The sequence below is a fragment of the Bombus pyrosoma genome, linkage group LG13 (genome assembly GCF_014825855.1).
Source record: "Bombus pyrosoma isolate SC7728 linkage group LG13, ASM1482585v1, whole genome shotgun sequence".
Taxonomy (NCBI): Eukaryota; Metazoa; Arthropoda; class Insecta; order Hymenoptera; family Apidae; genus Bombus; species Bombus pyrosoma.
In genome coordinates, this window is record NC_057782.1 from 9,371,879 (window position 1) to 9,387,174 (window position 15,296).

The following is a 15,296-nucleotide window of genomic DNA, read 5'->3' on the forward strand; positions in this document are numbered from 1 at the left end:
AAATAAAACACAATGATTTCTCTAGCTGACGACCTTTATTATTCCTTCCGCCTCTTCAATTGCGCTGGTCACTAAGCCTTCTAAGCCCTGTTTTGCTAACAGGCATGATATTTGTTACCGTTCCAAAAAGTGTCCGAACGTTCAGGAAACCATATTATAGTTGACGTACAATAAGTCGATAATAAAAGTTGCCGACAGTTACATTAAAATAAAATGTTACGTAATTTTATTGCAACGCTAATGCGTTCTGTGGCAAGAAGAGTAAGAATGACATTCTGGCATGTTTCTAGCCACGTAGCCCCATAATAGTCTGACAGCATGCAACCGGAAGGCTGTCAATTTAGCAGAGACTGTCATTCAGTCAATGCAGCTCGATGTGCATTACTCAATCTACTCTGTCCGAGGGATTGAGTTCAAAACACGTGGCCCATGTGCTACGTAATTGATCTAGATTCGTGTAGCCGGTTAGATAGGACGTTCCTCTCCTCTCTATAATCTTCGTTTCACTATCACAAACTCATTTTGCGTGTAAAGCGCATTCTGTGCGTTTTTACACCTTTTAATTTTTTAGAGAATAGATAGAGGATAGAAAATTTGAAATTTGTGTCTATACGAGAATTAGTAATTTCCGTGTTGGAAATATCCTCTGAGATTAAAGTTATTTATAATCCGGCCTTTACAATTTCCTTTCTTTTTTGTCGTTCTATGTACACGGGTTCCTACTTCTTGTTAAACGTAGGTTGGTTCACGTAGTCGAAGCGTGTTACGCGTTTGGATGGATCGTTTAGAGCAATACTCGTTCCTTTTTGTCGATTACCCTCGCGGTAGTAATTTATGGTTAGGCAGAAACGTTTTGGAATTGATTACACAAGACGCAGCGTTATGTTTCATAAGAAAAAATAAGAGCTATACTCATATAACGTATGATTAGAGAGTAATATATAAGTTTCTTTTTTATTCGAATGGAAATTGTGGAGGCATTTCATTCGAATCGTTAAGTCGATCGATTTATACTGGATAATCTACTTGATCGGTTATGCCGACTATTTTTGTCCCATTCGAGCATGAGTTCGTCGTCCTCGAGGAATTTTTTAAAAATCGGCACCCGCGTTGTAAGATTGGAGACACCAAGATAGTCCCTACGAATCAGTTCGTTCATTGCGTACGACGTGTCAGAATTATTAATAATTTTCATAACTTTGACAATTTGGAGTTGTTTCGAGGAATCTTTCAACGGGTTCAATTGGAGAACATGCTCTACGAGATGCAAAACAGAATCATCACTGTTACATACGTAAAAAGGAAACAGAAATTTGTATGCATATAAACATAATACGAAGCAACGCAAGTGCGTCAGTAGGAGTTAAAGCACTGACAGTTCAAAGCGAAACTCGTCCTACCCGTCGACTATCCGACATAAAAGTCCCGTACAATCTTTACGAACGTCTCTCGAACGAGTCACGCACACATTTCGATCATCACCCATGAGGTACCCAAGAATCCCTGACGACTCGTGGGGCCATCAGAAACGATCGACGGAGGAAACCCGATTAGAAGGCACTTAGACACCGCGTGGAGCCTTCTCCCTGGCGGGATCCTATTATCGTCAAGTCCGGGTCTCTTCTCGGAGGCTGGGTCGTGCTCGAAGCTCCTCTACCAAGGTGGAAGAGGTACATCGTACGTATATGCGAAGTCGTTAAAAAGTCCTGCTCTCAATCTCACGGCCCGTTCCTCGGCCTTGCTCTCGCAAGATAGAAAACCAAAGAGCGAGGGGAAAGAGAAGAGGAGGAAGGAAAACGTCTGAAGATTAAACGAAGAACGAGATGAGAATAACGAGGCTAAAGGGCTAGAAGATAGACAGAGAGAGGAGAAAGGCAATTTAAGAGAGCAAGAGAAGTAGAAGATCGGTTCGAGTGTCGGCGAAGAACAGACGATGAAAAGGTTGCAAGAGGGAGAGTGAGAGAGAGAGAGAGAGAGAGAGAGAGAGAGAAAGAGAGAGAAGGGGTTAGGGAAGGGGTTAAAGGCAGGATTAAGTGAGAGAGGTAGGAACGGACGATGCTATGGGTGTCGGGCATCGAACTCTCGGGCGCAAACACGAGATGGTATTACGTGGAACGACTGATCACGACGGCATGTGAAGGTGTCTTTAGAGACCTCGTGAGGGCACGCGAAATAGACTCTCGCGGGACTTAACGGTGTTCGAATTGCCGGCGACTCCACCGAGAACTGGACGATCCTCCTTTGCTCTTCTGACCTTCGTTCACGTAGCTTATGACTGATCGAGATCGCTTCGGCACGATCCTGCATTTTATTTGATTGCCTCCTTCCCTCAACCTTCCTTGCGACCATTTTGCTAAAGAGATCGACCTCGTGAATCTTTGATGACGCTCGCTCGCTTGGTTTATTGCTCCCTGCGCCATTCCTCGAGGGTTGCATTTCTTTGGTCGACGATTGGGGACACTGTTGGGTTTTGAGAGGTGACCGGGTGACGTTCGGAGTAACCGTGAAACTCGGATAAATCTTACGATCCTCCTGAACTAGCAAATATACAGTGTGTCCGTTTTATCTGGAAACGCGTAAATATCTGGGAAACTGTGAACGATGCGAGAGAATGTTTGAAACAAACGTTGCGCGATTCCGTAGGGGACGTATTACGATGATATTTATTTTACATTCGTGCATTCGCCTTGCAAAGGTTATACTTTTTTTTATTAAGGTTATATTTGTAAGTCTGAATATATTCTTTTATTTCATATTCTTATAGTCGACATCAGAGCAGTGCTTCTTCACTGTACTTCTGCATACACCGTTATCGAGATATTAAGGTTTTAGAAGAATAGGAAGTTGTATATTTTTCGATGGCAAACATGTAGGACAAGCGACTAGTCGTTCGAGGAATAATATTTAGTACAAACACACAGTGCATACACAATCGGCTCCTTTTAGAGCTACAATGATGTTTGATCGAGCAAGCTGACCAACCTAGTGTACATTAGATAACGCTATTGCCGGCGGCATCGCGGCAGATCAAAAGATTTGATACCTCTGTAGTAATTCATGCAAACTACAAGTAGCGTTTTGATCTAGACTACAAGAATATGGAATAGTTCCTGTTTAAGAATACAACCCTGATCTTCACAGAGTTTTACACGATCGTTGCAAGGTAAAATAAATATCGACACGATACGTTTTCTCCCTGAAAATCGTACAACATTTGTTACAAACCTTCTTTCATATCACCGATAGTTTCTCGAGATATTTATAATAGTTAAATGTAAGTATAATCAAATGCTCATTGTGACAAAAATTCAAAAACACTCGAGGAAAATAAATCTTAAAAAGCCTGAAAAATCCTCGTCTTTATTAGACAAAACTTCAATTCTTCGACCTACCAAAATTCATCCTACCGCTATTATCCCGTTCATCCCCATTTCACGGACAGGATGGTCGAAATTATTCCACCGAAAACGTCTCCATTTAATCACAAATGGTCCTCATTTCCACACCGTGTAAATCTCACAAATTCCATGCCACCTTACCCATCCTTTCGGTCTAATATTTTTAAACGAATCACCCTATTCATGGTGCAACCTAACGTAGAGTACCTTCCGTTTGTCGCCGCCTAATTAGTACCGTTGAGATTGCCTCGACAAGAATTTGTTAATTGAAGCCGCTAGGTCGCATCCGCTTTGGCTTGGAAGCAGGTCGAATTAGATTGGCAAAGGGGTGGCTCGGTGACGAAGGGTGGAAAGGTGCGCCGCTTATTAGGAGGCACCATCTGGCTCCACTTATTGTACCGTGATTCGTCCCCGGCGGTTATTGCGACTGGATGTGGAATTTAAATGCGACCTGGCCCGTCGACGTTTTACGTTCACGGCGGATGTTTTCCTTTTTCCAGCCAAGGCACGTCGTTGAATTTTCATTAAGCAATTATTCGCAGCGCGACGCTGAAATACGGCGCTCGCGCGACAGGTGTAACGTAATAAGTTTCGCGATTCCGCGTGTCGTTTCGCGAGTATTTGAACGCCGCGCAAAAATCCACTTGGGACCTTCTCGTCGCTTTCAGCTGCTTGCAGTAATGTGACGTAACATGAAGATTATGGCGTCTTAAATGCGCAATTTGGTTTTGCGGGAAATTAGAGAATTAACGAAGATGTACTTATCGCGAGTTGCTTCCGCGAGCTTCGTACAACGGAGACCGAAGCTGCCTGCCTGTTGGGATAGCTTGATTAATTGTTAATAAGTTTGCATTGACGTGTACTCCACCGCGGAAAAATTTATTAAACGATAGAAACCAGTCACTTGACGTTCATTTGTTTTCGACGCCGTAGCTTCACGATTGAGGGTTGTCGACGTTCGTCGCGAAATTGGCTACATAAGTAAATATTTGTTCATAGAGATTTTATGTTCCCGCGTTCTATATACAGAATAAACATCAGAATAAATATTAGAGATATATGTTAAAGTTTGTTTACTAGACGACCTGTAGTAACAGTATTTTTTTAAAATACATCAGCAATTTAGTTACGTGAAATATCGAAATCAAAATGATCTTTCGGTGCTGGTTGACTAATAACATCCGTTTTTATTTACGTAAGCCTGGGCTCAATGTATTTCGTGTAAGATGTCGATTCACTCAAGATACGTAAAAGGAAATTTACTTTTTTACAAGTACAAGAATTATATATCAGACTATGAAGATCATGATTGAAGTATCATTTTAATGATACTTTCTAATACTCCAAGTTTTTCCTATGAAAGTTTCAATCATTATTTTGTTATTAGGAAAACGATTTTTATGATCTGTTTAAATTTGATTAACTTATAAATACATTTTAATTTACGTGTAATTTATTGAACATAAATCTTTAGTTTATTATACAGTATGGGAGAATGTATCATCATTAAGATAAATTACTAATGACGTTTTCTTATCTGATCGTATAGTCATATAGTCAGCCTCATAGTGTAAGTCTACCAACTCCAACGATGGGGTTGGTTGGCCGACGTGGAAGGTGTTAGAAAAGCATTAAAATATTTTAATTGCTATCACGTTAAGTCAACTTTAATCATTTAACGAGATAGTCGAGTGTATATAACTTTATCAAGTGTAATTGACCATTATAACGATATTCCGCCCATATAATTTGTTAAAAACCAGCACCTACTATGAACACATTAGAGTTCGAACACTACAATTATTAGAGAAGATATTGACAATAATATTTGAATCTCGAGGTATCAATTTCGGTAGCATTAACTTAGACGCTAATTTTGAAGAAAATTGCATCTTAGTAATTATGAATAGACGTACTATTCTATTGATTATTATACAGAGTATGATTCAATACGAAACACTTGAGAGATATGTTCCGAAAAGTATATATTTTCTATACCAATTAAAATATTGCGCTTCACTCTGCGTTGATAACCTTTCACACCATACATTTCAGCTTGCAACTACCATCTCTCATAAATCATAAATAATTCATGTGCCGTTTCGCCATATGTTCATCGTTTAACAACGTACCACGAGGAAACAAGCCTTACGTCGTACCATCCTTATTCGCCGGCAATTTCAATTTACAGTTACGCATTTAGTATGTCACTCAAGACGAAAGTATCGAAAATTACGTTAACACGGCGAGGCTGAAATATTCGTTGGAACAATCCTGCCGGACGTTACTGAAGTTCTCGTAGAAACTAGAAATCATCTTCCCGGGACCCCAGGATAATCATCTCGATCCGGATTCTCGGCCTCGGGCGCCGCCGACTAATAAACTTATCGAATCTGTCGATGGCAACTTTACTCTTGCGCTCAGAGGCTTATACAACTTCCCTCGACGCTCGCGGAAACGCGATCCGACGTGGATGTAACAATTGCGTTAGCAGAACGAGAATGCAGCCTGAACGTTCCCTGCCCAGGGACGAACGTTCCCCTAGCCAGGGATGAACGTGTAACGTCAGGGAGTTCTCCGAAGCTCGTTGAGTTCAGCGAATTTGTGACGACTGTTGGAGATTCGAACGATGAGTTCGCGACTTGGCGTTGTTGGTGTTGGAGTTTAAGAAAAGTTTGATATCGTGATTCGACGCAGTGTCAGCAAATTTCACCTTGCAATCGGAGTGAAAATTTCCCGTTGCAATGTTCTACATTTTGCAGAGATCAAAGTTGAGCATAATCTCCGAAAAATGTTTACTCGAAGAGAATCTTGGCGCGATAAATTGTTATTGCTCGATACGAACGAATGAACGCGCGAATGTAGAAATTGTAAATTTCGGAAATTTTGTGGCAGAATAAAAATCAGATGCGGCTGTTGCGCACGGATCGATATTCCATGAGATAACACGTCTTATCAAAGTTTCTCGCGCGTTCTCTCCGTAAGATTGAAAGTATATGACAAATTTTGTAAATCCTAGCGGAGAAAGTCAACTGGACGAATGATACCTCGGTTTATATTAACTGAAAAATAAATGTACTCGAAAGATTTACGGTAAATCCTATAATTCTCTGCCAACTTTCAAATCACTGTTGCATGAGCAGCTAATGCTCCCGAAACTGCTCTTCGTTTTCACGAAACACTGGAAACCGTGTCGATTTTAAGCGAAACCAAATAACGCAACGACCGTAAAATGTCGAAGCAAAAATGTCATCGGGCTATCGACCGTAACAACGGCGGCGTTAATCCGAGTCTTCATGATGCCGGTTTTCCCGGAAGCATCAATCACGGATCTCGTTCCATAGATCCTGTCCTTGGCTAGAGGCGATCCCCGCGTCTCCCATTTGCGGAATCGACATCGACAACGCCGCGATAATCAATCAAACGTCAATACTTCTGAGAGAGTGGAAGCTTTGGAAAAAAGGGGCGGCGTTTTTTTCATCTGGAGAACGAATCGGTCAATTAACGAGCGAAAGAAAGGAATAGAGGAAAGAAGGGGGATCGATTGATCGATCGATGGAGCAGAAACGACAGGATTTATTCGGCGTTAACGAGCCGGTCGACGAATTTCTGACCCCGTTATTAAAGCCTGGAATATGTGGCGTATCGATTCGATGAGATGAGATAGGCACACGTACGCGTGGATCAACCTCCGTTCGATCCGCGAATTCTCGTGGCGTGCCTTCGACATGCGGAGCGTGAAGATGCCAGCGGCGTCACGCAAACATCCCGTCTGTCGACTGAAATTAGACGGTCAAACCGCATCGTCTAGGCTCGAGATGCCTGCCTCGTGGGTATTTAACGAGTTTCGCGTGGTAATAGTTTAATAAAGTTCGTCAACGGTAACTCGCTTCTCACCTCTCTATTTCTCTCTCTCTCTCTCTCTCTGGTTCCTCCTCTTCCTCTCCCTTTCTCTCTCTTTCTGTTGGTTTAGCGCACAGCGTTCTCTCCAAGGAAGCTACTTTTGACGCGAGAGCACGCTTGCGACAGCCTCCTTTTGTGAAGTGGCCACGGAAGGCTGACAGCGTGGGACAGTATGGTAATTCGACGGCGTGAAACCTTCTGGATATTCTATTATGGACTGGAACGTAAAGATTCACGAGGTTGCGCGGTTACGAGGAAAGCCTCTGCATGACTGTGTGTTTGCACGGTGATATCGGTAGTGGTGAAACGTGTGTGGAAGGATTTAGTGGGTTAGTGGTACGGTATCTGCGCTCTATCTACGGCCGCTTTTACAATGATTTCATTGACATTGTACTTTTTCTGAGTCAATCGATGCATCGATTTGAAAATGTAATGTTCTTATTTGTTTAGTTCAGAAATGCCCTGCAGGGGCAAAATGTTTTACTTATATCGGAAGAAGAAATCGAAAGGTAGCTTGTTCTTCGTGGAAGCTGCTTGGAATATCAATTTTAATGTTTCAGAAGGGAAACATTTATGAAGTTATCGTGTTTCTATATTCCGTCGTTCTCGTGAATGCTATTCTTCCGGATAAGAGACTGCAAAATAATATTTTGAATAATTTCAAAGTTGAAGCAATGAAAACGTGTGTCTATATCGAGACACGCTTCGGAATATCAATAAATCATGTTGCAAGAAGGTGCAACGAGCAAAAATCTAGGTGCAACTCTATTAAAGTTCACGCGGATAGAACATACGATAATATCTAACGACGAAAGTGTCTCTAGTTGGTCGTAAATGCTCCGCGGAGGCAAAAAGTTTTACTTATATATATATATCAGAGGAAGAAATCAAAACGGAGGTTCTTCTCCGAGGAAGCTGTTTAGAATATCGACTTTAATGTTTAAAAAGGGAAGCATTTATGAGGTCCTGTTATCGTGTTTACATGTTCCATCGTTCTCATAAAAGATATATTCTTTCCGTTAAGCAACTTATTTTAGATGCTCGATTTAAACACGCAACATCGACAGGAAATTCGCGAATACCACTTTACACGATCGAGAAACGGCTCAGGTATGCGTGTTTACTGTTGCGTGATTAATTTATGGAAATTTAGCTCATTTACCGATAATCAATGGAGATTTATGCCGGTTGTATTTATATCTGATGAGATGAGAAATAAAGTAATAGAATGTATTAATAGCGATTCTAGTTTTATTATTTGCAATCGCTAATTACTTATGCAACTTACAATTCCCGATGTTCGCCTAGATATTACATAAATTTATTACAGTGCCGTACATGATCCATCTTATCTTTAAATATGCATTCAACGTGCATTTCTAAGTACGAGGAGCATGATCGTTTAATAGGTCAAAATTCGCAATCTATTAGAAAAATTACCGCGTTTATCTATCATTTGTGCGGAAAATTGTTCAGAATTACATAAAAATGTCAGATGACATACAGATAGGGAAATGCAAGTAGCCATAAAGCGCAGTAATTCACGTGCAGCGACTAGTTTGCTCGTATTCGTAAGAATTCAATAATGTTTGTGAGACAAGTACGCGCATTACGTAAGTGCAAAACATCGAGATCCTCTGTCGTGATTAAATTTCAACGGTGTTTGATAATCGGCGTGGCTTATGCGCTTCGTGTCGTTAAACTTGCCCCGGAAACCGGAAATTCTGATCCTCTCCGTTTACGTTTCGTCATCGTATCGGGGAAATAACAGGCAGCAATTTTATAGAGTTGCTCACCCGCGACGTTTGGAACCTATATTCAACGGGAAATATTACACAATAATATTCCACAGCCACTTGCAAGTACCAGACTCTAACATGGACGATAAAATGAAAATGTCTTCGAATAAGTTTGATTGCTTTCTATCTTTCTCTCTCTCTCTTTTTTTTTTTTGAAGTTTTCGAATCTTCCGATCACGCGACTAAGCGAGAATCTCGCCAGACAAAGATTTCGTTCTCTAATTTAAAATCGTCGTTAATATTTAAAGCGTAGGCTTAAAATAATATACTTAAATTTATAAAATGAGTGGTTCGTGTATTTAAGTCCCTTTTTATTTGCAATTCCTCTTCGTGGATTCGATAATATTTCGAGAATGTTTGTAAGCTGTGTTTTCTTCGTTCTTCTAAGTTAGTATTCATTTTTGTTGAAACGAAGTTTTATCGGAGTTCCTGTTAGAGTAAAACACGAAAACTATAAAATATCTTTAAAGAAGAAGTAACGTCGTTCAATTGCTGCTATCTCGGAAGACGTTTTTTTAATGAAAAGTACATAGAAAGATGAAAATCAAAAAAGAGAATACTTTCCTCTCTAAAAGATATACATACTGTTTGATTACATTCTCTGAAACTTTCGTTCAAAAATATTAATAACTAAAACATCTAGATCGATCCGTAAATTGCTCCAAGCACTTGAACAACCTTATTACATCGTATCGATAAGAAACTACCGAGGGGTTTTGAAAAGTGGCGTTGACCTCTTGACCCTTCCCTTAGACTCTCAAATCGACTGCGCCTTTCGCCATAAAACGTTTAATTCGCCCAGGAAGCAGCCTCGTCTACTCACGATCTCCTATTTTTCCTGCTCGATCGAGGTATACGCGCGGTTCGGTGAAAGCGTGAATCCTTTCCGCTATTGTTCGACGCCATAAATCCGCACGATATCGATGACGAGCAAACTCAATCTAAAACTCCGTGTTGTGGCGTTTGCACGCGATAAAATTCCTAGAAATTGCCTTGTTCTCCTCCCTTTCTATTTCATTTTCTTGGTATCTTTATCTTCTCAGAATCCTGTAATTGATGCAAAAAATAAAGAAATAGGATTGTAGTTAATAAAATAGGACAAAGCGAGAGAGAAAGAGAAAGAGAGAGAGAGAGAGAGAGAAACGAGTATCTGCTAGATCATTCCATCGAAATAGTACTACGTTTTTCAGTATGTAGAAAAACCGTCAAAGAAGGAAAAGAAATAAAACTGATATGAATCCCTTGTCACGTTGAAATTCCTGGCAATGAAAAAGCTGGTCAAGCAAGCCGCCGACTCTCTAAACACCGTCAACTGCGACAACTTACATATGAACGACTCGATAAAAGAAGCAAAAGATAGTTTGATATTACGAGTGGGAATCTGAATGGAATCTAACAGCCCCGCCTTATGGTAAAAATGTCAACCGAGACCATTTCAAGAACGGAAAAACGAATACTATATTTGCTAGGAGAGATCATATTTCACGGATTAAGATTGAACATACCAAGATTACACATTCCCACAGTCTATCATACAAAAGACCAACTCCTCGATGCAACGAGTGCCCTTCTGCAATTACAGTAGATTATCTAATCTTACACTCTCCTAAGTATAATCTTTCACGCGATAAGCATAGATTGATAGGCTCGCTTAAGGATAACCTGAAAAATGAGAAAATTCACAACTTTATCGAGTTCGTAAAGGGATCGAAATTAATTGTAAGATTAATGTAACGCTTACTTACTAGTTAATCTTAAGCTATAGCTAATAATCGTTTAGTTGATAGGACATAAAACCCTTGAAAAGAACTTTGTTTCTAACAGAGGAATAATTGAACATTCTTGGTTGTTCATTTCGTATTCTAATGGCTACTTTCAGCATGTAAAAATCGTTACCATGCCGGTGTTAGGACATTAAGGGCATCAGGTGGCGCGTTTAAATCGCAGGGCGAAAGGAGAAAATATTACGACCGGTGGTGGGCGGTAAATTAAAAGTACGCGAGATTTAATACGAACGTATTGCGTGTACGCTTGAATGGGGAACAGAGGTCCCAATAACTTTGTTTCAAGTTACACGAGATCACGAAAGCCCCGGTCTTAGCCATGTACTGTATCGTTTTAGGCGTCCTGGTCACGTTAATGGAAGAAGTAATTTTCGCTTTTTTAACTTTGCAGGTTCGTACATTTTGCTGAAACGAGTAGAAATGCTTGGGCGTTGGGCGTGGTGCTGTTGAAGCGCTCGTAAGTAGCAATAAGATTATAACTTTGGATTGATTTTTGTATTACCTTCGCGAGAAATCCATTATTATTTTTCGAAATAATCTTATAATAATTCTTTCTTGAAAAAGACTCCGAGAGAAACCTGCGATGTGTAGTATCTGCTCTGACTATACGTTCTTACATCTTACATATTCGTAACTAGTTCAGGGTGAGCATATTTTAACTCGCATTATAAAAAGTATCTTAGCAACATTAGATCCAGGACACCGTTACGTTAAGATCGCTCAGTGCTGCGATTGCACATCAAATTCACGCGTAACAATTTCCTTCCACGAGCCGAATCTTCTCTACCAGAACGATAAACAATTATTCCAAATTTTCAAATGTAATCTTTTCCGATGCTTTAAATTTACTATCGACGGTAGAACGGATAATTGCGGTCTACACTACAGCAGTCTTCCGTCCAAAAAAAAACTAAAGAAAAGAAAAATCATTTCCAGCTACTCGACCACAACAATTATATCGGCCATCGCGATAGTTTATCTGATCGAAGAAACGTCCGAAGTTCGTAATTAATACGAGAAAAGGGAATTACCAGGGGGATCGTGATTGGTTTCCTGGCACTAAACAATCTTCTTCCTCTGTCTCTGCTCCTCGCCCCATGTCCCCAGTTCGATTCAGTCTCACCCCCTTTTTTGTCATTGCGAAGTGGATTCAGAGGGGGGGGGAGTACGTAAATTGCATCCCGATCGACCCGGTTTTTATTTCAATTTGTTGTGAATTTATGTGCGAATTATCGGCACGCTGAACAGAAAACGAAGGTAATAAGAAGGGAAAAGAAAACGAACGAAGAAGCCAACTGGCACGATTTACTCGTGTCGTTTCTCGACGCTCTCGTTGACTGCGTATTCAATTTACATTTCATTCCATAAATTCGGTCGGCTCTTGGCCATTCGCGCACGACCATCTGTTTTCCCCGTTGAAATCTCTCAATCATTGGATTCGCCAAGATTTAGAAGCAAAGGCCTAACGTATACTTGGATTAGCCAAAGGTTCTTCAAAGAATCCGTCGATTCGTTCTCTGAACGCTTCGAATTTCGACGTGTGACAAATTCTACGACGTATCATGCATATGTCTTACTCTACGACGTATCGGACAGATTTCGATATATTATGCAAACTACGATGCGCCAGTCGTTACAAGATCTATAATTTAGCAGCTCGACGTATTTTTAGAAAACTTGTGTCATGTTTCCTATGCGGAGTAGTTTCGTGAATTTTCGAATATTGCGAGGAGAAAGACGAGCACTTTGATTTGGGAAAATGTAGGGGAGAAAAAAGGACGACGATACTGAAGATGAATAGAGGCTGGTTGGCTGATTCGTGAGAACCAATTTGAAAAATTGTTCGAAACTTTAAATCTAAGCTGAATTATTTCAATATACGATAATTATCTTAGAACGTGGACCGAATCTATCTCGAATAATCGAAGATTCGAGTAACACAGAGGAATGCATGGTCGTTAATAAGTCGTGCAACAGAATTGTGAAGAACATTTCGATAACACGATATTGCACACGTATTTAAGTTTAATCAATTATTCAATTGATTGAGAGTTTGATCAATTGTCTTAAAAATACTTGACTATTTTCACTTTTGTACTCTTTATATTAAACTTACGAAAAAAATGAAGTTGTGATAAAGTTCGAAGCACCTCGGATTATACGAAACTTCGGTTAAAGGGAACTCGGATAACCAGAACTCCACCGTATTGTGGTATTTTAATTATCGTTAAAAATAAGTTGACGATGTTTTATCGATTCATCAGGACAACTTAATCTGCCTTATCGTTTCCTGATACATTTACTTATTCCATTGAGCAGCATAGCCAGACAGTTTCTCCCAGCGACTGTGCAATATCACATTTTATTACACGATCCTTTCAAAAAATTATTCCAGAGATTCGTATCTTGCGACCAAGGCAAGTCTGACATTTCGGAAGATGATTGCTTCTGCCAGCTCAGCCGAAAGGGACCAACGCGGCAAAATAGCTGGCAGGTTCTTCCGCTCGAACGAAGCATCGAAACGCGATCCAGAAACGCCAGGGATGCGCGGCTCTCTTTCCAGCGCGATTTTCAAGGGATTTCGCTTTGATTTTATCTCAACCCTTGGAAGGTCGGGGCCGACGTGGCGTGTTGTCGATGTCGATGAAGCGAATTTCCAACCACACAGGTTATATAGTCATAGTCATCCCTTCTTCCCTTCTATCGTTTCTCCGCTTGAAAATGCTATCGGATACGGTTTCGTTTCTTTGAAGCACGCCTCACCCAACATCCGATTTATTAATCACCTTTCTGCGCTTATCCGGTTCACAAAAAGTTATTAAATCCGTGACTTTCTATTATTCGAAGTTTCTTGAATTTTTGCACACTTAGTTTCCACTAGTTGCTAATCGGACTATCTGCGAAGAACCGTTTGTGTTTTCTCTTTCGTTTAATTATTGTCATATCTCTCAATTTTATTGTATTCTATATGGAATAGGTAAGGCAAAGCAAGCCAATATTCGATATTTGAACTTTACACTCTTTATATTTGTGTAATCTAAATTGCGATTAATCGTTGCGCAATCAATATCGAATATGCAAATAGATTAATAATTAATGAGCTGACGATATTCATAAAACCATCTGATACACTAATCCGTATTTTCATAATTCGCATCTTCGTAACTCAACGTAACGTAATTTCAGTCACGCTACGTACAATCGTAAACGGCAGCTGATCGGAGGAAGAGAATTCGATAAATCTAACACGAGACATTCGACAGTTTCTATCAGTGTCAACGTTAATCCAATAATCGTATCGATAAGATAACGTTGCAAAATTTCAGCGATAGAATTTTTCAACCGTTACCGAACAACGCTACTGCAAATCCATAGTCATAGTTACATAGAATTAATTTCAAAACGGGGATCTATTACTCCAACAGGATACAATACGAACTTCGGTATCGTTACGAGGATTATTAAGTCATATGGGCCACAGTTAGATGGGTATGCCAACTTTGCTCAATAATTCCTCCGGTTATTCGAATTGTCCTGTTTCGAAAGTTGTCTCGACGAACAGAGCTACGCGTATAATAATTTGCACGTGAGCAACGTATTATATATACGTCGATAAGCATCGAATATTCCATGTAATACGACCAGTATTTCATGCTGTGATCTTCCCAAAGAATTCGATTCTATCATTTTGACGTTACTCTAACGTTACATACTCGTAATTATGCTTTACGAACGATAGAAAAGCTTCAAAGTTCGTAGGTTTGAGAATTTATCTCGAATCTAAAATAAATCAATAGGATTTACCGATGTTATCCAGCGGGATTAAACATTTCCAGTCTCGATCGGTCGAAACGTGATTTGTCTATATTTCATGCTTCGCCCATATCGCGTACATTTAATGAGAAGCCGTACACGCGATTATCCCCGAACTCTCGAAACGATGCACATCGATCATGCCCCGTTCCTTTCGAACTCTGTCCAGCCAAACGAGCTGCTCTCGTGCCATTTCGGTTATATTTTTGTTTCTAATCCAGCGTTCGCAATGAAACGCGGAGGCAACTGGCGATAAAAAGACGAAACGCGTTTGTCCGCGCGATCGTGCATTTACATCTCGTTACGACAAATGCTACCGCCGGGACGTAACGATTGTTACGTTTCATAGACGATTTCGTTGCGTCAGTGACGAGCCATTTCTTGGCTCGATTTTTCGTCGGCTGTTTCCGGTCGTGCGAAACGAGCTGGCCAACCGAAAAAATCCGATCGAAGCCAGCTAGCTGTTTTATTTTCCCGCGAAATGCATCACTGGTCGTTGAACAGACAGACGTAGAGAAACTCGGTGATCTTGTTCCTCTTTTTTTTTTTTTGTCTTACTTTCTTTTCATTTCTCTTAGTGAACACGACGGAGCGCGATT

The 15,296-nt window shown here is 40.4% G+C and overlaps 1 protein-coding gene across 8 annotated transcripts in view; it reads left to right on the forward strand.

The window, feature by feature from the left end:
- The window catches only part of LOC122574302 (putative polypeptide N-acetylgalactosaminyltransferase 9), a 295,412-nt gene that overhangs the window by 148,526 nt on the left and 131,590 nt on the right, over positions 1-15,296 (forward strand). For 7 of the 8 annotated variants that reach the window (XM_043741736.1, XM_043741737.1, XM_043741730.1 and 4 more), the window contains one exon: positions 11,276-11,341. The exons of the other annotated variant lie outside the window; for it this stretch is intronic. The gene's annotated coding sequence lies outside the window, so the exon portion shown is untranslated. The remainder of the gene's footprint in view (positions 1-11,275; positions 11,342-15,296) is intronic. 8 annotated transcript variants of the gene reach the window in all.